At 37.8% G+C, this 23,648-nt stretch overlaps 1 protein-coding gene across 1 annotated transcript in view; it reads left to right on the top strand.

Moving 5' to 3' along the window:
• The first annotated feature begins 14,999 nt into the window (after nucleotides 1-14,999).
• Nucleotides 15,000-23,648, top strand: part of LOC138187540 (zwei Ig domain protein zig-8) — a 137,978-nt gene continuing 129,329 nt past the window's right edge. Inside the window, exon 1 of the mRNA XM_069128467.1 lies at nucleotides 15,000-15,016. The gene's annotated coding sequence lies outside the window, so the exon portion shown is untranslated. The remainder of the gene's footprint in view (nucleotides 15,017-23,648) is intronic.

Here is a 23,648-nt window from a genome sequence, read left to right as displayed (position 1 = left end):
CAAGTTTACCGGATTGCTTGATTTAGATGAAACGTTATATACGTGGTTCCACTCTATGTTTGTAACAATTTCGATTCTACGGAGTAAGTCGCGTCAGGTACGAGCTTGATCTTTACTGGTAGAACAAATTTGTCGATAGGCGTCGTCGTTGGAACGTAATCAGCCGTAAGCGCGAAACCGCGAACAATCCTATTTCGTTAATTTCTCAAAGAATCTGGTGTACCGTACGGTTTAGGTAGTTTGCGAACAGTATGCGACAATAATTAAGAGCATTAGCGCTCGGTGCAAAGTGGCAGGAGGAAAGTTTCGCGGTCGTGCCGGCCGCTGACGAGGAATTAGCAGACAGTCTTCGTGAGACTAACTACCGTTGGCTTAGGCGAGGCTGGAACTCACCAAGATCGAGGATCACAACTCGCCAGCCTATTAACGCTCTTATCTAAGAAAGGGATACGCCATGCCGCGTCCGTGACTCGACTATTCGCAACTTTCATCGTCCGTAGCCAGTCGTAAAATTTTCGAGCCATTTCAAAGCTAAAATGCCACTGCCATCGACACACGTGCACCTACGAAAAAATGTCGTCTCGCGGATACATTCGTTCTCGCCTCTCGTGCTCGTCGAGTGTCCTCACTCGGTGGGTTTCATAGTAGAATTTATAGAGCCCGATAAATTCAGCTGAAAAAATGTTGAAAAATTCTATGAACCATCGAATTTTGCATCAGCGCAGATAAAAAAGAAGATATTTCCTTTTATTTGTGCTGCAGGATTTATTGGACCGATTTAGAGAAGTGGATGCATTGTACGCTCATTCGAGCGATCGCTTTTATATGTTCTAAAACGAAAAGTTTGATGTTGAAAGCGGCTCTGTTACTATCGTCATTTTCTAGCTTCTGCGAGCGGAACTGATTTTAAGGAAGTAATTTCAGTTTTGCTATAACGAGGAGCAGACTCGTGTATTTAGTATTCCACGTGGCACTGTCGTATGCATATTCGTACGTGGAATATAATATTACGTCGACGATAATATTTTATTCTTCACCAAAGAGTTGTAACCTTTGCAGTATTTCATCTATTCTAAGAGATCTTTCACGTCCAAGGAAATGTAATATAGAACTAGAAGCATCGCAACTTGCAAAAAGTTGTTTATGTTTATGTCGAGCTTTGTTAAGCCGTCTTGTCCTGGTAGAGTGGATCGATCGATGCATTTTTCGTCGACGATAAATTACGATCACGGAAATTCTCTTATAAATCGGAAGCACTGTTTTAACGTCACGATTTAAGACGAACGAGCAGAACGACCGGAACGAAGTTGTAGCCTCGTTAAGTGTTCGATTTCGATGGACCGATGATACCTACAGAGCTTAATAAGCTTAACGTTGTTATGCAAATGTTACGTTACACAAGTTCCCAAACAATTTAGTATATTGCGCAACACGTGAATGGCTCGGTGTCTACGTACTTGGCGGTTACGTTGCATCGTAATAAGTTTAACATAGTTCGCGTACCCGGCGTTCGGACAAATAGGAAGTTTCGCCTGCTTCCAACCCTTCATAACGGCCTCCGTAGTTTAACCACCAATTTCCGCCCATCAATTTCAACATTTTTTACTTTCCCAAAACTTGTTACCGCACTTCGATGCTTATATATACATATATGTATATGTATTTGGAACGTGCATTTATATTTCAATAATATTCTACTTGAGTAATTGTTGCACGAACGAGAGATATAGGGTAGCTCTATCGATGCAATGTTTTTTATTTCAACCAACTCGGAGTAATTGAGCGATTTCGTTATCGATAACGATACGTATATATTTTGCTAAAAATCAGAAGAGTGATTATAATTACAATCGGGAAACGTTTAGGCAACCTTATCTTATTAAATAATCGCGAAACGTGTGACAAGCGGATTCATTACGCGGAATGAAAGTTAAGAAAACGACGTATGGAAACAGCCTGTAACGCGTGTATTTCGAGGACAAAATTCATAAAGTCGTTTTATATAAACGACAACGAAGGAAAGATGTTTTGATTGGAGAAGCTACCGGAGAACTGTCCATTCACAGGTGTATCGTTAAGGAAAGCTTTCTTTTGCTCGTGACACGTTTAACACGTAACTACCTAGGTATATACACGATCGAAGAAATATGAAGTCCACGAGTAACGGACATTCGAAGATATTACTCTTGAAACATTCATACGTATACATTGTAATTATCGACGACTATAGATACTTCAGTAGAGAGTATAGTTACCAGCGGCGATCTGTATCTTCTCTCGCGCGATGAAGCAGGGAACAGGAAGAACAGAGGACAGAGGACAGAGGACGAAGGCACGGAGCACGAAGCGGCTCTGGCGACAGATGGCGTTCACCAAGAATGCTCGGATTTCCACAAGCCGTGATATAATCGGCCGACTCGACGAGACCAGGCCGCAAATACAAAGCAGCTGCGTTTACACGCTTAACTTGCAATCCAACGCGACCCGACCGACGCGGACCGATGCAAAGTGACGCGATGCGACGCGCTAATGCGGACGTCGTTGCAGTAGCTCGTTAAGCGTCGCGTTCTTCGACCCTCGCCAACTTTCATCGACGATTTCATGGTCTCTCTCCTCCCTAACAATCGAATAACCCAAGATAATACGGAAGAATGAAAAAATGCTTGACATGCCGAGACTTTATGAACCTGGTGCCGCTATATCACGGAGCAGGAATTCCTCTAAACTCGTATAGTCGAGTCAACCAGACGATATGCTAATTTTTCGATTATTATCGGTACTTCGACCTGCCTCTACCGATCTTTACTATATTACGTAAATGCCTCTTTAATTATATAACGGTAAATAAATCCAGAGGAAAATATGAATGAATTCAACCCTTGTCCAACTTTGCCCGTTGCACGGTGGTTACAATATCGTAATATACATAACAGCGAAAAGCCAAGAATATAAAGGAATATAAAAGGATAAAAATTGAACATCAGACCTTACGAGCATAAGGATGCAACAGGATAACGATATTTTTCTTATTTTCTTGTTACAGCGTCGCTACGTGTCGCAAAAAAAAAAAAAAAGATAGAAACAAAAGATGAAAGATAAAAGACCAGCCTGTCGCATTAGAGAAGAAAAAGAAACAAAAGTGTCGAGGAATAGAGCCAGATGAAAAGAGGAAGTAGCTCGTTTTCTTTGTAAATGGATTAGGTTACTATTGTCCAGGTGCTCGAAGATAATCCTATGCATACCGTGTCGCGATCCAGCAGTCGCAGCCGGAGTATAAATCCCTCGCCACTCTAAATGCTAATGAAGCTCGCGTGAGCGATACTTTTACATCGTTTTGGGGTAAACCGATGAAACGGATAGTAACCACAACCTATTAGATTCGTCTTTGTACAATTCCTTTTCGCTTCCTTGGCACGCGTTTTCTCGCCAATCTGATTCGTCGATCACGCCGCTCGATCGATAAACTGCACCTTTTCGTTTCGTTGTCAGTGTTGTGTTCGATGTAAAAACGCTTTTAATCAAATACCCCTGATTATACGTCGAAAGTTTTTCGATTAAAATTAATACGCGCGATTGCATAGAAAACCGTTTGGAATCGATCGAATGTTATCAAATATGGGATAAAAGCGAACGAAGCGACAGGAAAAGAAACAAGCAACGGGGACAGAACATTGCCAAGTGTTGCCGAAAGTTCTGAGGATAGCGTTGCATACGAACAAAACACGAGGTAGTGCGGTGCGATGCACAAATGAATCTTTCGAACGATATTGTGCCAGATGCTAGAGCCGACGATGTTCGATCAGTCGCGTTTTCGCTTGCCTCTATGATATTTTCGAATGCGATTCCACCTACGTTCGTCGATATCGAAGCGCGTGTCGCGCGTGCAAGTGGGATTAACAAAAAACCGAACGCGTTCGTACGTTGTCGCAGTCGACAATGGGGCATACAGGAAATGCAAAACGACCAAAGGCGGGTTTTTAGCAAGCGCACCGAGCAAGAGAGGCAAGAAAAACGAAGCTCGATGCAACAGGGAAAAGAGGCGAAACGGGGAAATCTAAGCTGGTATTTGGTTGATAGAATCGTCGCAGTTTTTCTCGCGATCCTCGATACCCCGGTTTTTACTGAAATATGCGCCATAAGAGAACTCGATCGATTTCCGTTCTCTCACGGCCGAATATAATCGAAGAATACCGTTTCTGCAAATCACGTTACCGCCAAAATTCCAACGTATACGCGCTTTTAATCGACGTTCAACGGACCGAATGCATCGTATATGTACATACGCGATACACGTATTCTCACCGTGCTGTTCTACGGAACCGAAGAAAAATTTGATTTCTAAATACGTACATCCTTTCTTAACAGTACCTATTCTGAGTCGTAAGGACAACCGATTTTCATTTACGTACGTTGCGTCCTGTGCACATACTTTTTTATCGTTTGCGATACAGACGAGCATGTTTCGAAACGAAAGTTTCGTTCAACGAGAACCTAGTCGCTCGCTTTTAAGATTAAATCGAATATACGTATGTTACGGTAAAAAGAAACTTTTGAATTTTTCCAAGTTGCCTTCCTCCGTAGGAAGAATATCCGATCCATTATACGCTTATCTCTGGCTACAAATTCCCCGTTGTAAATAGGAGAAAATTTGGTTGATCGTGTCGAAGTAATCGAAGAGGGCTTGGGAAATTGCTTCCGCGAAGGAAGCGCTGATATACCATCACGCAGCGTTCTAACTACTTCCTGCTGTTCAAAGTGCATCGCAGGTTAGAGAATTGTGGAAAGCTGGCCCCTTTATGCTACGACTTGCAACAGCGCGATGAAAAACGAGCGCCGTCTGTATAACGAGTAAGAATTATTTTCAGAGAATACTGGAGGCGAGATATAATGGATTATCCTTTGTTCGCTACTTTAGCTAACTATTTGGGTGTAACTCAAGCGGTTGAATAACGTTTCACTTGAAACATTTCGCATGAGAATTAACGTCAAGATGCGTAAAAGGATTTATAATTACGAGAATACCTGTTAAAATTAAAGCACGTTTTTAGAAGCGAAGCAGAAATGTGCAAATTTATTACAAGGAATTGTTTAGGCAATTAGAAAAGAAACCAACTGAATAATAAATTAACGTTGGCAGATACGGCTAAACACATATGTATTTCGTCCCGTCTTGATACGATCATCCGCGCGTTTTCATCGTTGAAAAGAAGACCAAACTTATCAAGAGGTAACCGAAGTCGTGCAAGTGTGACGGTATCGGGCAAATGGCAGACCAGAATCATAGCCGATCCTTTCCCGTCGTTGCGGAGTAACTAAAGTGACGGAAAAGCGTATCGATATCGAACAACGAAGGAAGAGAAAGAAGAAAGAGAAGTAACACGAAGAGAAGGAAAGCTTTGCCTGACGTTTATCTTCGTATCTCAGCCGAGAAGTAGAAATCGACAAAGGAAGAGATAGGGGCAAGTAACGGAGGAAGAGAGAGAGAGAGAGAGAGAAAGAGAGAAAGAGAGAAAGAGAAAGGATGTAGAGAAAGGGAACTATTGTACAGCTTTGATGCAATTTGAAAGACTCATAACTGACGTTCAAAAGAGCAGCAAACATCTGTGTGATACCGCTTGGCCATCGTCCAATAGCCAAGTCTGGTTAAACGAAGCGAATTGTCCGTGGCCGGAGCTACCGGGAGATGGTTTTCCCTTCTCTCGGTCCGCTGCAAGCCCTCTTCTCTTGCTATCTTAAAGGCTCGCACGACCAAATACGACTCGGTTGCTTTTCTCTCGTTTCACCTCGTCGAGCAGCTCGACTCGTCTTACGGACAGACGCGGTCACTCCATTGCTCGAAACTGGCTGAAAGCAAATTCTCTAACAACTTGGCAAATGTTGCGTCCGTTCTTTTCTCTCGTTGTCACTTTATTCGCTTTGCTTTTTCTTTCTCGCACTTTCTACCGTTTGATTGTTTTCGTGAAAGTTATTTGCTTGTCGGGAAACGTTAGTTACCGTTGGAGCATCGCTTTTGAGCGTTACTGCAATACGCTTGAGAATAAACGAGAAAGCGAAGATTCTTTCATTTATTTACCATCTACGTACTGTGTAATAGCCTCGAGAAGAAGAGTCAACGTGAATTTGTTTCTAACTAAAATCCCAGGATGCTCGGACGAGGTACGATTGAAATACCCTTTGACTGGTCGGTTCTACCTCCGAGAGGCAACGAATTATTTCACAAACGTTTCGATCGCCCAGCTTCAAATTCTTACGTTGTTATAAATCTCTTGTTGGAAATTTCGTTAATTTCGATATTTTTTTCTTAAGGTAACGAGGCAAACGAATATCGGCCACAGTTTCTCGATAAGGCATCGTTAAAACGGCAACATCGAAATGTCGCCCATCGTGGATCTCTTAAAAAGTTATCCTCGATCAATAACTGTATAAATTCTTTAAACGCACCTATATAATATAAAGTATCGCGAGAAAAGCTTTTTCGTCTTTCGTTTAATATGTATATAGCAACAAAGAAAACGTCGTATCGTTGGCAGCGGCAACGAACACAACTTCTAACGGCAAAGGGAAAAAATGCAACTATAGAAATACCAGGTCCGCCCCATTTTATCGAAGCTTCCGTCCGTTACCATTATAGATAAAAGTAGCCGCTGGTAAATTGTTGTTTCGATTGGCCTGTGAGCACCTTCCGTTCCATTATTTTCCGTGGTCGCACTCTGCGGTCTTCTGGCCACTTTATCTCGAATTTTTCTATTCCACCGACCGCGAACACGTCCCCTTTTCTTTGTATAAAAAGACGCATAAAAAGAATAGCTTTCTTGCCCTGTGCCAGAAATTCTCGTAAAAGTTGTAACGTCGCTTTATGTGAGAAATTTTATTTCTATGATTAGAAATTGCTTCGAGAATTCCAAGTTTACAACATCCAAATTTACGTAGTTGTTACGATATGGGACTTCCGAACGATGTACGTTGCGTTTAGTAATAGTAATACTTTCACGCCAATTATGTAATTAATTTTGCATCCTTAAACTACATCCTTAAACGAGTGGATTCGTTGTAAGTTGATCAAAGAGGAATAAAGTCGTAACAAAATCTATCAACTGTTAACTGTCTGTTTTAAAAATACGTTTGTATCAACTAAGAAGGGAAACTAATGCAAAAAGCAAGCAACAACGATTTGTTGGAAGAAAGATTAGAATCGACTGTTATTCGATAACATCCGTCTCTTTACTGCACCGCATCTTCGTCATTCGCAAGGTCATCGTAGAAGAAGCGGAAGCAGGAGCTTTCGTATGAGAACGATTGTAAAATCAATGCTCGGTCGTTAGCAGAATTTATGATTCTCGAGTATTTTTCTCATCCGTAGCTCTTTCTTCTTGCGATCTAGCTGGCGTGGCGTGGTGTGGCGAGGCGCGACGCGGAGCATAATTCTGGATGCCGTATACCGCGTTATTCAGAGAAACCTCGTCCTTGTTCGTGCCGGTGAAAAATTAAAGGTCCTGGTTTCGTTTTTTCTCTTCGAGCATTTATCAAGTCCACGGAACCGAAGAAACTGCACGACCTGCAAAACGTAATCTTGAGCGGTTCAAAGACTACCGACGATCCCTTCACCTCGTTTCTGCAGTTTCACCGCTTTCGGGGCATCTTGGCTCTCGCGTCCACTTCCCACACCTTCTTACCCCTAATCCACTCTTTACGATCTCTTTAAGCGTTTCCATCGGATATCGGATTCCCCTTTAGTACAATGTCAATATCGTGTATTCGTACATATATAAACTGTTTGCACAGTGTATTAGGATACCTTGGCTTAACTAGATAATTGTGGTGGTTGCGAGGCACCAGTTCTAAGTTGCGAGCTAATCGTAGCTGATTCCTCGTAACGCGTTTTGCTTCGTGACAACCGCTGATTATGTTTGCGGTGTTGCTCATAGAATCCCGAGGGTTTGGGTGGGTCTTGGCTCACAATCAGAAGTGCGCTCGACGATCGCGTGCAAAAATTTTCTAACTAATCGCGTGACCATTCGGCGAAACTGCCGCTCCTGTCCAACCTTCCAGCAACTCGTCTATCCGTGGGTTTTGTGAAAACGCTGCCATATTAGAACGGCTGTACGCGTGGATCGCATAACGTTGTATTCCTCAAGATCGACCGATCTCCGAGGACATGCTTATCCTTACGCCGAGCGAAGCGATCGTTCAAAGACCATGCTTCGAAAATGTTCGGACGCACGATGTCTAAAATTGTTGGAAAATAAAAGAAATGTATATATAATCGGTGATCAAATAAGATCGATAAAATAACAATGTGTATTCTAAAGTTTAAATACGGTACAACGGTTTACGAGTTGAAAGAAGTTTTCTTTTGTTTCGAACTATTTAAAGGAACATAAATTAAAAGGAGCGCCTCGAAAATATCGAGTCTATTCGGCATAGAAAACTCGTAAAAAGTTATCAACTCGTTATTGGCTTTTCGTTCAAAGTGTAACGAGCTACTCAAACGATGAAGGATTTCTGCCAATCTCTGCAATTTAGAGCGTACAAGACATAAAGTATACGTATATCTACTTTATCGTTTGAAAGATAAATACTGCACGAAGAAAGAAAGTTTTTCCCCATAGCATTCTATTCCGTTTTAAGCGAATGTAAGAAAATACAGCAGGAGAAGTACGGTGGAATTCGCAATAGTTGTAGGAAACTCGGAAGATCGGCGATTAACGGACAGGAATGTGACCGTGTACGAGGGTGTAGTTGCAACAGATTCCGGCAATACTGATTCTAATCGGACGCAGGTGTGCGACAAACAGTTTCTGATCGAGCGTCATTAGTGAAATTATTGGTTCATTAGCGATACGGTGGTGCGTATTCTAGAGTAGAGTCTGTGCCAAGGCCGTGGGAGAAGGCCGTAACTCGAAACGATTGCGAGATAGAACTCTCCGCGTATGGAATTTCTCCTGTCCGAAGGATCCTCGGTTCCGTGTTCATCTCTCAGATTTACGACGTTATTACGGGCAATAACCGTTGACCCGTATCTGGCGATGCTCCAGGCCACATTATGTTTGCCGTTGTATCAATATCGTCGCGCGATATTCGGTCTGCACGCTCGTTAGAAACTAGCCTCCATGCCTAGATTACTCTCGCGATCTCCGTGGCACAACGTCTTCTTTCGATCGACTGCTTTAAACTCCTGATATACATCTCACGTATACTCCGTTTCCCCTTCCAATCGTTTTGTTAATTAAAATTACTCGTGTATCGGATATACACGGAGCGGTAGACCTCGGTCGTCTTCTTTGCAAAACTTCTCCATCGGCAGGCAAACGGAATTTCCACAAATTTACTCGCGTTAACAAAGTTACTTAAACGACAGTTTACATCGAATCATCGGAAGAACTAAAAGCGAGGTGTTCTCGCGAGCATTTCGAAAATTCACTCGTTCCGGGTACGTACGCCAAAGTCTATAGGTTCGGTCGAACTACCGAAAGAGAATTAGCACGAACGATTCATCGTGCGTGTCGGCCGCTAAAACACAGTTGAAAAACACTATCAGAAGTCAGGGGAAAGATAAGCAAATTGGTTGGCAGAAGCTTCAATGGGAAAAGCAGGCGTACCTGCCCGGACATTGGCCGATGTATGTAATTCAATGTTTTTGTGTACTTGACTCGATAGCCATTTATCGAGGAACGAACTCGTTTTTTATGGAAGCCGTAATCGGGGTCGCGATAACTAGTTTTATATTAACCCGCCTAAAGGCTGGCCGACAGCTCGAAAATCGGGCTAACCAATTACCGTGTAAACGCGTAATGGCCACTTGATAGTCTACCGCGCGAGTCACTCGGTCCCTCGTTTACTACCTTACGTCCTTATTACCACGAGATCGATACTAGCTTGCACACTCCGTTCAATTATATTTCTTTCGCTACGAGATTGGAACGTTCGAAACAACGCGATTAACGATAACAATGCGAAATAATTTTCTGTAAACGCGGAAAAGAATTCGCGATAATATCGTTAACTTTCTCTATTCCATTCACGACGCAGATTATTCGGATTTGAGTCTAACGAATATCTTATCTCTCGCAATCTGTATTCGTGGCCACGATTTTCTTCGCCATCCAACATTATGCAACTCCCGATAATTTACTGCAGTTTGCCATAGTTAACTCGACGTTCAAAGTATTGCGTCGTTCAAACTAACAGCAAATTAGTATTTAAACGAAGTCGGATTGTTGCAACTTCTTCAAGTGCTATTTACTTGGTATTCATCTACCATACATTGCACATCGAAATGCAAGCTGCGTAATTTAACTGCGAATCGTTTTTCTTAGGGCCTACGTTTTCTTTGTCAGCTTCTTGGCAATACGTCATCGATCCGTCACTACTTGATGGAAAATGCAGAACGAGAAGAATCGTTTTTTTCTTATCTGCTTTCCGCCTGAGTCCACGTTTCTGCTTTTTGAACTCGAGACAAATCGTGAGCCATTGAATTATCGCAGAATCTTCGAACTGTCGAATTTTTCAATTTGCATGGGTACTAAACTAACCATTTCTCAGGAACGACGACTGGAAATAACTGACATTCGATTAGCTCGACAAAGAGTCGAAATTATGACTTTGCTAATACAGATCATTGTTAAAGCTCTTCGAGATACAGAAACGCGTTCATATTTTTACGATTTACGTCGGAAAATCTAATCGGGTCAAAATCACTTCTTTCCTCGAACAGTAACGCTGATCGTAAAATTTTGTTACTCGGTTAAATCAGGAAATTCGTCGTTATACATTTTGAATAATTCAACGACACATAGGCAGTTAATTTTTTGGAAAATTTATATCTAATTGAAAATCGCTAGTCATTTGGCGAGCAGATTGAATTCTCTTCCACACATTTTTGCACTGCTATCAGCAATAAGACTGATGATCGATCGCAAGCCAATTAATAGCTTCCACGAGGATCGTTTCACAGGCACGAAACTGGTTTCACCTATATCGACAGATGAAATTTCGTAAGAACAAATTTTGCGGACAACACTCCATTTGGAGAGGGTTCATACGCGATTTATTTCACATGATTAAATTCGATATTTATTTACATGTTAATTTGAATTGTTTATTCGATCGATAGATGTCAATACGAGATCAAATACGGTGAAATCTACTTGAAATGTTCGGAAAATTCTATGACTTTAACGAGACAAAGGGTGAAGGTGTAAAAATTGTACAGATTAGTTTTATTCTTTTTCGTCGGGGAAAGCGAAGAATGTTTCAATGAGATATCGGAATAATTATTAAGTATTCGGATAGTTGAGCAAAAAAAGAGGGAAATATTCTTCGGATGAAGCGACCATTCATTCGTAGTCTGGCAAAAAATTTTTAATTAAACCGCTGCCGGCTATACCGATATAACATCGGGTTTATAAAAGCAACCAGAGGGCATAGCTCTGTTTCGTCAAAAGAAAAGTTACTGGTGTCCATAACCGTGTCTTATCACGGATCTTTTGTCCGATGAAAAACTGCAAGATTGACGTTCATTAACGCATAAATCCGTCTACAACACGAATTAGTTGTATTCTACTGTAACGTGAAATTTTTTCTACAAAAGTATACTAAAGTATACTATTAATTTATAACAAATAAACTAATAATTTATAATAGTTACGCTATTTATTTGTAATAATTTATTATTAATCTAAAACAATTAGACCATTAATTTTTGACAATTATACTATTAATTTATAACGATGTGTTCCCATTAATTAAAAATAATTATGCTCTTAATTTACAATAGTTATATCGTTTGACTATGATGGCGTAATTATTTTTATCATAAACTGCCATTCAATATAAATTAACACAGTTCTAAATTCAAAGCTAATACCACAGAAGTGTGAATTTAGTTTCAGCTTGTAAAAGCTATTAAAATTAAGAAAATGGTTATTGTACGTTAAACAGTTTAGTACAACGACTCGTATGTTCGTTTCGCAAGTTAGATAAATAATAGTATACATTTTTTTTTTGTAGATCGTTAATCTGTAACTGCGTGTAATCGTTAACTGCGTACCTACTTGTACCGCCGAATCGTGCGTCCCCCCTTCCCCCACCACTTTGGAAGTTACACAGTGAAACTAAGGTAGAATACAAGAAGACATTCAGTCGTCTCATGTCGTACCGATAACATGTATCGTGTTGTGTCAGGTTTGTAACGTATTCTAACCTATTGGTGACGTCGTTCTTTATTGCTATCGTTACCGTGCCTTTTACTATCGTTTATATTCTCGTTAATATCGTTTAATTAATACACATATATTTAACGATTCATTGAACAGTAAGCAGTTTTGTGAAATAAACTTTGTTTTAACTTTTTTCAGTCGGCCATTAAATGATACTGTTACCGGTAGCTTCTATCGTAAGCTTTTGTAATAAAATTTGAGTTTGATTGTGTTTTCATTTAATTATTTTATACATTTGTTTTAACTTCGAGTTATCTTTTGTGCAGGTTATTGATCGATAACAGGGATAATATACAAGTAACAGGAATATTAATATATGGACGCAACAACGATTATTGATCCATCCAATAAATTTTCACGGAAATTTGGTAATATTTAATTTATTTTAACTAAACCTTTTCATTCGAGTATGGATAACGTTTTATATACAATTTATATTTATTTTAAAATATATTTGATACGTATTTCATAATAGATCATTTCTTAATCATTTAGAATACTAAGATGAAAATAAATACTATTAAATAAATCATTGCTTTGTTCCGAATGTATGAAATCATTCTCTTATTTCAAACGAATTTTTAATGAATTATCTTGTTGTTTCAATGTAATCCGCGATATAGAATTCTTGATAATTTAACGATAGCTTCGTTTAGACATCTTGATAACATTGCTATATTATGTGAATTTGCTGCAGTTAATGTCATATACTTGCAACTTTGTAACTTATATTTTTGTCGTACAGGTGGCGTGCAAGGAGACTCAATTACTCCAAAGGAAGGTTTCGCGCGCGTTTGTGTAGTATTTTTTAAGCATATTTAGTTGTAAACTTTTGAATTCTCGCAAACACTTTCGAATATTTATAACACGCGACTGTCGTGTGTTAGTGGAGTGTATGTTTCGCGTTCCAATAACAAACATTCATGGTACGATTCTTGCAAATGATTGCATTGCGTTTACGGTACTCGTAAGCATTTGTTCGATATCGAGAAATTTCTTATAATTTTCAAGTAATATTTTTCATACTTGTTCCAATTTCTTAATAATAATCTTTTAAATGTGAGAAGAATAGCAGTATATCCTAAATAAACGTTCGATAGGAAAAAGAAGAAAAATATCGAAACGATATTTCGCTTCTTTTCTAACCTCTCCCCCGCCCCCTCCGCCGCTCTTTAACAGTTTCATTTTCACAGAATATTTGTGACCGCGCGCAATGCAGTTTGTAGAGTCAGTGTTTGCTACGCAATAGTTTCTGTCAATATTTTTAAATCACGATAGTTTCGATTAAATTCGATTAAACAATCGCACGCGAAAGTAATAAAATTTTATCAAAGAAATTTGTACGCGATATTAGAGTTCTTGTTTGCCGATTATAATTTAAGCGGTCGCGGTAACGTAGTCTTTTATTTTTCTTTTTTTAGATATATATTTTTTGAACATTCGCTTTCGGCATTAGAGTCAGTGCATCTCTTAAGAGGATAAAGCCTCTCCAGGAGCTCAGGAATGTAAGTAGTTTTATTATTGTATTTCAATTTGTTCAATTTTTTGTATTTTGCTCGAATTATTGCTAATTACAAAATAGAAATTATTGATAATCTAAAAAGTTATAAATTTTTTTTCTAATTGAAATAAAGTCTTCAAGTGTTAACATTCAATTACTCAATTTTTTAATTTCAAACTTTTATATTAGAGTTTCAATTTACATATTTATTAGAGTTTATTAGAATTTCAGTTTTTATTATTGCCAAAGTTCCAAGTTCGTTATTATGTATTAACAATATTAACAATATCTTATGTTATAGATACATCAGCTTCAACTTCTTTGTTTTCTTTGGGAATGTTCTAACCGGTGGCTCAAAATCTAAGAATATAAGTATCTTTACATATCGTACTTTAGTTATGTCTGTTCTGTATATTTTGCTTTGAATACTATCACTTAAGAAGTACAATTTGAAAATTTGAAAAGTTAGGGCCTTCTAAGGTTACTCTTCTATTAAAATAATAAAAATGTTAAAGTCTTAATATCGAATAATAAAACAAATGTCTAACATATTTCAGAAATCATTAGATTCTTAATTTCTAGATTTTAAACTTTTATATTACAGTTTTAGTTTTTATACTTATCAAAGTTTGTTAGAATTTCAGTCTTTATTATTGCAAAAGTTCCAAGTTCGTTATTTTGTATTAACAATATTAAGAATATCGTATGTTTTGTTATAGACACATCACAGCTTCAGCTTCTTTGTCTTCTTTGGAAATGTTCTAACCGGTGGCTCAAAATCTAAGAATGTAAGTATCTTTACATATCGTACTTTAGTTATGTCTGTTCTGTATATTTTGCTTTGAATACTATCAATTAAGAAGTGCAATTTGAAAATTCAGAAAGTTAGGGCCTTCTGAGGTTACTCTTCTATTAAAATAATAAAAATGTCAAAGTCTTAATATCGAATTATAAAACAGATGTCTAACATATTTCAGAAATCATTAGATTCTTAATTTCTAGATTTTAAACTTTTATATTACAGTTTTAGTTTTTATACTTATCGAAGTTTATTAGAATTTCAATCTGTGTTGTTACTAAAGTTACAAATTTAATAAACTTCCATTTTTCATTATTTCCAACTTTTCAAATAATCAGTAATCGCTCATCGTGTTTTGTTTTGTAACAGATTATTCGCAACCTCTATTTCCACCTTTGGATTTTCAACGGTTCCAGCCTCATGTTTTAGTCTCCTGATGATATTCGCTGGGATAGTGCAGCATCGACGACAACATTCTTTGTTTCTCTGCTTCTAATGGTGAGTCGCACGCATTTCTGTTCCTCCGGCTACTCAATCATGTCGTAGGATGAAAGGTCCGAATCGGCACGGGTGACTGGTTGTGTTACGCAGAATTTTGTGCGAGCATAGTGACCGCTGGTATTTTTTATACCCGTGAGTAGTAACATTCTTTTTTCAAATTTATTAATTTAGGATAGGTCTTCTTGCACATCGCGATTATAATAATTAGTTTTTTAATAGTTAGGTTAAACATATACATTTGAGAATATATTCGTGTTATGTATAAATATGTATGTTAATATTCCGTATGAATATTTGCAAAAGGCAAATATCTACACGAATATACCTGTATGACATAAATATGCTTAATCTTAAGCAATGAATTTTAGTATAAATAAGAGATATCGTCGTTTCAGCATTTTGTAGTGGAGAAATCGGATGCCCTGCGATTTCGTTGCTGTGAAAAATGCAATTATCACTCAATGATAGCGAGGATACATGCAATATACATTACAATAAATAATCTTCAATTTAATTTCCTCTTTTATGACAACATTAAGTCAGATTCGCTTATTTGATTTGAGATATTATAAACTTCAGTAGAATTTAAAATATGAATTAAAGTTCCTTTTTTCCGTACAGGAATGTGTGAAATTTTATGTGCAAGAAGAAACTTCGCGACAGGCAAATTTTTGAATCAAAGCAATAATTTTGAACACTGCTTCTGCATTTTCGAAAATGTGCTTTGACGAAGAGATTGTCTGAGATTGTTCCTATATTAGTAATACATTTAGAGTCAATTATTACATTTCATCGAGTTTTGGTCTTTTTTCAATTAATGCTACTTTTTTTGTAATATCAAAATTTCAGTGATTTATTAAATTAATAAAGTAGAGTCATTATAATCCGAAATGAAATAATAAAATATAAAATCGGAGAATGTTAGTCCGTTAAATACAAATTATATAAACTAATTATTTTTTTTAGATCAGGATTTTCAGATTTAACCCTTTCCGTGCTCATTGTCAGGATCTCATTCACGTGCCCAGTTGCTATTTTAATGGGAGAAAGATATTGAGCACGATGATCATAATTAATGCAAAAATTTTTCAGCGACTGACGATGTGTTAGTGTATCGTGCACGACATATTTTCCACATTGTCTGTGCGTGGTTAGGCTGTGGAATTGCGTCGTTTTTCTCATTCGCTACAACTTGAAATATTAAAAATGTCGAGACATATATTAATTCAATTTATGTATCAATACAATCGCAATTTGTGATAATATCATCTGTACGATTAAATATTGTTGTCAACTGCAATTATAATTCCAAGTTCACTTACATTTATTTTAATATAATTTCTTTAGACGTGTTTCATCACGTTTTGCGCAATGGTCACTAGCCTTCGTCAGTCGATTTCAGGAAAATGGTACGTAAATTAGAGTGTGCATGGTGTATGTTAAGCTTGGATGTCGGAGGCGTCCCGGGACGCCCTCTCTAGTGTAGGACCTTTGCGTTAAAGCGTTTGTGTGAGAACCGTGGAGCGAGTGTGTTGGTGTGCCTGTTTTGCCAATTTTTAAATATAGGGCTAGGTAGGATAGGTAGTATACTTTCTGGTGTGTCTGTTAATTATAAGTAGGTAAGGCCGGGCAGGTTGGCACAGTCTCTGGCGCGTTTTCGAGTGACCAACCTGTTTCTGGAAATCTAATTTGAAAAATCGATGGTGAAACCGGTACGAATAGAGCATGCTCTCGCCTCTGGTTTTGTCTATCGATTTTTCGAATTTCGCGGTCGCGGTCGCGAGTAGGCTCGAAACGAACGTTTATCGCTCGAGCACGCACATGCGAATGGTCAGTCCATCAGCACTTGAATCAGCTTCTGCGGGTTATATTTTTATTTTACCTTTATAAGTTATTTAACTTTATAAGTTTTTTAACTTTATAAGTTATTGCTTTAGAGTTGCGAATTACGATATCGCGATTGTTTTTTGCAATTTTTATCCTGAATTTTTAGAACTTTTTAGAAAATTGTACGTATCAGAATTTATCCTGTTTTCTATCGTTTAAAATTAGATTACAAAAATGTGAGTTTTTAATTAATTTTATAATATTGCAAGTAGCGATAACAGAATATTTGAAGTAACTTCTTCATATAGTAAATATAGTAAATTTTCATTGAATTCACTTTAAGAGTTAGCGTTGCGATATTATTCAATAGCGATTTCTACTTATTTTTTGTTTTAGCGTTGCGATAATGAATGATCGCGTTTTGTTAAGTAGAGTTGCGTTTACAAAGTGCCCAAACCCTCCAACTGAATTTTCGGATACTGTTCCTGGATCACACGATACAGCTGTAAGAGCTGAATACAAGTGTGATCGTTCATTGACAACCTCCAAAATGGTTGCACTACGATCTCTCGCTATTAGTGTTGCGTATTGCTTAAACGCGAGTACGTAGATTAATATTTATTAGTGTTGCGTATCGAATTTCGGGAATTTTCAGAATTTTTTTTCTTCTTTTTATAAATGATAGATTAATTGATGTTGCAGATATAACGAAGCACTCTTCGCGTTTGGTTTTGAGAATTTTCTGTTTCATAAATATTAGTGGTGAAGTAGCGTTGCGAAACAAGAATATTCCGTTCCACTCACGGTTTGTCGGTTTTATATAGAGTGGAAGACGATCTTATTTTAGTAGCCCTTCTGGCTGCTGCACTGTTTCTTTTTCAGCGTCCCTTATTACTACGTTTATAAAGATATATTTCTTTGTTAACGTTAACGTTACCATGACTCCTAAAATGTAGAACTTTATTACAAATGTAATATATATATATATATACATACACACTTATGAAATTGTGAGTGATTTCATGCATAACAAAGTATTATAATGAAATATCTCGATGTTGCTCTATGAAGGCTTGACATTATTCTTATTAAATCATTAAATCGATATTAGTTTTTAAACTACCTACTAATTTATTTTAAATGTCAGTTAAAACTTAATCCATTACTACTGGTATCGATACTGGTGGTTGTTCGTTATTAGATTTTTAGAATTTTTTCGGCTACGATATTTTCAATTTTTTAACAGTAATGTAGAATTTTACAAATATTTGAATTTCGTTTGCACCAATCAAAGGTTCGTTCGCGATCATCGTTCAGTTGTAACAAAAATTCTGCAAAAAATGATTTATGTACATATCTTTCGGTTAATTATGTTGAATAGGAAATAACAGATAACAGAGGTATCTGTTTTTTTTTAAGTACTAATCCAGTAAATGAGTTTGTTTCAGATTTATCAATTTACAGAAAATACATTTCAGTTACATATTTGAATATTTCATAGCATCTTAAATATGTATGCTAAATTCTTAAGAGAATGAGAGAAATAAAGGAGGGGCAAAATAAAATATGAACAAATAAAAGGAGCTAAATATTACGAAATAATGTTTGGACCTTACCAATCAGGAAGTAATTATACATATTTTATAGAATTTTACTAACCTTTCGCAGATTAAATTTGTTTCAGAGTCTTTTATGGCATCACGCGAGGAATCATACTCCATACAATATCTTTTCCCTTTCCCTCTCCCACATTTAGATTATTACGTAGATAGAGTAAGCAGATATTTAGATTTTTACGTAGGTATGATTTATAGTTAGTTATGCTACTTTGAGGTTGTAATTTAAGTAAGTAGGTAAGGTGTAGGTAGTAAATAAGTTGATATGGTAGTAAGAAGTATGGCATCGTAGTGAAAGCATGGCATTGTAGAATGTTTATATTATGTAGCAGGTAACTCTATATGGCACATATTTCATCTTATTTTCGTGTTCTTTTTGTCTAACTCTTAATCCTAATTAATTAATGTATATATATTAATATCAAATATGTATATCAAACATCATATATGTATTTACAATTAGATTAAGGTTTAATTTAATTTTTAGATTTCAGGTTTTCACGAATACTAGTAAGGTTTCTAGTTTTCGCGTCGGTTTTTCTTAAAAAAAAGCTCCTTTCGCTGTTTGTTTTGAACGTTGTGCAAACGCACACCGAAAGGAGTATTTATTTGACGATGAATAAGTTGTAGATTTTTTTTGCGTAAAAGGAGGGTGGATGGGTCGTGGATAGGGTGGGTCTCCGCTCGTAGCACCTCCTCGCGGCGAGACTCGGGCAATCAGTATTATTTGATATATAATTACTAATTGTATCATTATATAGTAGCAAAGGAATTAACTGTGTAACTGGTATAATTATTAATTATATGGCAAGTAATATGAGCTAATTGGCTGCGATCCTGGCTACGTGTTCATATCGATGTATCTATCTAAACCTGTTACGAACATTGACAATACACTTTTTTATTTATGAATTATGGAGGCAAATAATTAGAGGAAACATTAATCCTCTCTACTCCATTTTATAAGTCGGTTTTCGATATGCTCTTAGAGGTTTTCATGAATAAGCAGGTTTAATGTTCAATCTACTATTTCTTTTGCAAAACGTCGCGCGGGTTCGTTTACGTTTCTGAGTATCGTGTTCTCCTTCTTTACGACTTGTACAAGGTAAGGAGCCGCCCATGCGTTGTTCGGATTGAGGATCACTGTGCCCCCCTGCTTAGGCTGACCTTCTTTCGTTCGTGTAAGGAGGTTTGCTCGCATGCAGGAACATCTTGGCCGATTTTTAATTGTCACTAATTAAAAACAAAGCCGAAAACGCAATTTTTATATTTTTGGTTTTCGTCTTATTTCGGCTTCAAGAATTACCCCTTGAATTTCCTGATACCCGTAGCCGAACATCCTGTGTACATAGAGAGTTGTTGTGCGAAGTATGCGCACACATCTGATACATTTTCAAAGTCGATTTTTTCGGATATTATAATTTTATTTTGCCCCTTTTGTTTTTTCAAACTCGTATCTACCCTACTGGATAACGCACTGACTTTCCAAGACATCATGTAGATACATCTAGTGATAAAAAAGATTCGAGCAATCAAGAAGAAAGAAATACCGCAAGAAGATGTGAAATCTTTTGTCTCTATCGACCGGAGTTTCATCGATACGGACAATTTTAGATGCTGTGAATTATTTTAGAACTGACTAGGTGATCGAGGAGGAACGAAACTTAAACAACGTGACGAATCTAGGAGAAATTGACGTGTCGAGAAGAACTAGATGAAAATAGTAAGACGATTTTAGCTCCTAGCTGTAGCTTCCTTCGCGAGAAGAATAATGTATCAGGCCTGTTCGATTTCTCGGCATTGCCGTTTCATGGAATTAGATGGGATATCTAGATCGGTGTACGTACCTTCTCTAAACGTATACGTGTGTTCATGCGTATGAATCTAGTCAGAAACTCTTTCTACTTTGACGATTCGTTTGGCCTTCCATGAAAGGAGTACAATCAACCATGTGATTTATCGTTGAGGAAGCTCCGCTCGAAGGAACGGCGCGGGCACGCGATGCTCGATCGATACGAGAAAAATGACCGCACGCTGATGCGTTACTCGTTACGGTATTCGAGAGCACTTTCCGAGTTGTTTCGCCTTGACACTTTCGGCTTTTTTATCGAAATGACTGGCTGAGAAATTCTTCGAATCGACTTTTTTGTTCTTACGTTGCAACAGGGAAACCGTGTATGTATCGTGTCGATCTCGATCAAATGCTAAACCAATTTTTTACCGTTTATCAGATTAATCTTTTAACGTGTCCAGTGCTCATATGTCGGACTCGAAATCCTTGGAAACTGATTTATAAATTATATCGCTGTTAAATTAATTGTCGTGAACGTCCGCTTACGATCGATTTGCAAAATAAATTTACCATAAAGGAAAATATCAGGACACGACAACAAAGTTAATATTGTTCGGTTGTTACATAATTACAAATTGAACGATCACGATCTGAAAAGTACTAATTAATTCATGGCCCCGATGTAGTGCATGTGAAATGTTAATAATAACATTTAAGATAATTATTCGATTAAAACGAGGCTCGATGCTTGTAATTAATAATGCATTATTCGATGTGCAAATATCTGTCATTACGCGCATTAATCATTCAATTGATGCAACTGACACCGATTTTAACCACAAACGGAGAAAAAAATCACTACGTAGACACACGTATATGTATCTATACATAATTCGAAAACTGGTGCAGTTTGCAAATGTTTGCACATATATGGTTTTTGGATGGAAACGGCAATGATAAAATCGAAGATATATGTACTGACATTCAGAGAGAGACAGAGAGAGAGACAGAGAGTATAGATTAACGGCAGAGGTGTCGAAAATTTAGACATTATGTATCTGTATATAGTATGCAATGTATGTATGGAGTATGTATATGTGTACTACTCCAAACGGATACGCGGATGTATCCGAGATTGCATCTCCTTCTCGTTTCTGCTTGGATAGATGCTCTCGTAAATTCATACTCCATTCGTTCCATTTCGTTATCTTTTTAGATCTTTCCGTCTGATTTTCTTCGCGTCTCCTGTGAAATAAAAAAAGCGACTGATACAGCTGAAACTTCGTCAAAATGTAAAAGAATTCGGCGAGTTTAACTTAGAAACAAATAATCGCGTAACAATTTGGTTCGCCGAAACACCCACCAAACAACGACAAATGTATTCTGGTAGAATTTTAAACAGAAATTAACGCCTCAACGAGCAGTATTCTAGTTACTTGATAACGCGGCATGATAAGAGAAAAAGGAACAGTGGAAAGAGAAAAGAAAACGGTAGTTGTCGATAGAATTTGTTAATAGATGTTGAGAAGAAAGAACTGTCAATGGATTTCGATGTTAGGCACAGAATATAGAACGTAACGTTTAATCGTGCAACGTTTCCATATGGCGGCAGAACCGATTAAACAAGAAATACTTTAAATCTTGACAAATGAAACGACTTAGCTCTGGTTACGTAGATGTCTGTGACGATCATCGCTATCTGACGATTTAATTCTAATTTCGAAAATTTATTAACTTTCAAATATCGTGAAAATGAGCAAATTGCTCTTGTATTTCGATTTAATTAATCTCGTTAAACTTCACCTCGCTTGGGAAAGTACAAGAAACTTGTCCGATCTTTCGCAACAGCATATAGACAGCGTTTAAATACGCCGTTCCGGAATAAAAGTCAATCTAATTACCAATGTTTCACGATTTGTTGATACCGCGTCAAAACTTCGAACGTATACCGACGCGAATTCTTCAGTAGGACTTTCTACAATAGAGGGTTAAACAAATTATCTCGAGAAAGTAGCATTTCGTGGTTACGAGACTCGATAGGATCGAAGGATACTCCTAACGCTGCTTCGTTGCATCGGAAACGACACGTTAAATCATTTTCAAGCAGAGGATCCTTCGCCAAGGGGTTTGACGGCTAAAATCGCTAAACCAGAGATTCTATTTAGCCATTAATCGCCTCTTAGCGATTATTATTATAACACCGTGCTCCACCAATAGTGGAGTATGCAACAGACTTCGAACAAAGTTGGACTTTCACATAATAGGTCGCCGGTAAATTTCCTGGTAATTTACAGGGAGAAAACAGGAGGCCATTAATAACCGTTGTAGACGAGCGAATACCGTAATTTCAGTTTTGGTATGCAAGGCTCGCCCGGTAAATATTTGAACGTGACGCGATATGGTAAAATCCGTAAATGTAAAAGTCGCAACCGGTGAGCCAAGGCCGATTGTATGCGGACGCTTTGTTTCCAACAGAGTCGAAACGAAAGTACGTCTAAATCTTTTAACGAGCCAGCCGAGTAGCAACTCGGAGATCGACTCGACTCGCTCTGGTATGAACGGTAACACCCTCCTTTTCGTACGCTTCGCTTGTAAGCCGGAACTTCTCAGTTCCGTGTTTTAAGTGTAATAATATACGGTTTGTAGGAATTTCGCGTATTTAAGACTCCCAGGTAGCAGTTTGCCGTGTACGAGTTACTTCAGCTTTATCGTTCTAACTTGTTAAAATGGTTTACTGGATAATTCGATACGTAAGGAGATACTTGTTCTATGCACTCAAGTTAATTTCAAGAAACTGTTTGCTGATATCTAATCAGTTGAGTACCGACAGGAATAAAAACAAAGAAACGAGTAAATGTTGGAGTAATCTAATTAATAACGATTACTTTTTCTTATTTCTTTATCCGCGTATTACGACGCGATATTCGCTTTTTTTCAATTTTGCGCTGAACACATCTGACATTTGAAAAAGCAGTTCTCGATTTAACGTTTCTAGAAAGATACTTTCGAAGCAAACGTTTGTAACAATCGTACCAAGCTCTAAAAATTAACTCTGAGAAAATAGTATATATTCCTTGGTCGTGAAGGCTGTGAAAGCAGCGGTCCTTGAGGTCTTGACACGGTCGTATGGAGGAGCGGCTTCGTTGCGAGAGGAAGTTCGGTATGGGGGTGCAGATTTATGCGCTCGCTCGACCAACATCGAGCTCGTCTTTCCTATGTAAATACCGAGGCATCTTGTTTACGCGAGCTAGAGAGAATATCGCTAGGCAAAGACCGTATTTACCGGATTTCCATGCTCTCTATGCGCAGTCGTCGGAAGAAGGTGCTTGGGCTTGAATCAGACCGCATTCGTTGAAATAACGCGCTTACTCTCTCTCTCTCTCTCTCTCTCTCT

Source organism: Bombus flavifrons, chromosome 2 (assembly GCF_040668555.2).
Source record: "Bombus flavifrons isolate JBK064 chromosome 2, iyBomFlav1_principal, whole genome shotgun sequence".
NCBI lineage: Eukaryota > Metazoa > Arthropoda > Insecta > Hymenoptera > Apidae > Bombus > Bombus flavifrons.
Note: the sequence above shows the minus strand (reverse complement) of the source record. Positions and strands in the feature narration are given on the sequence as shown.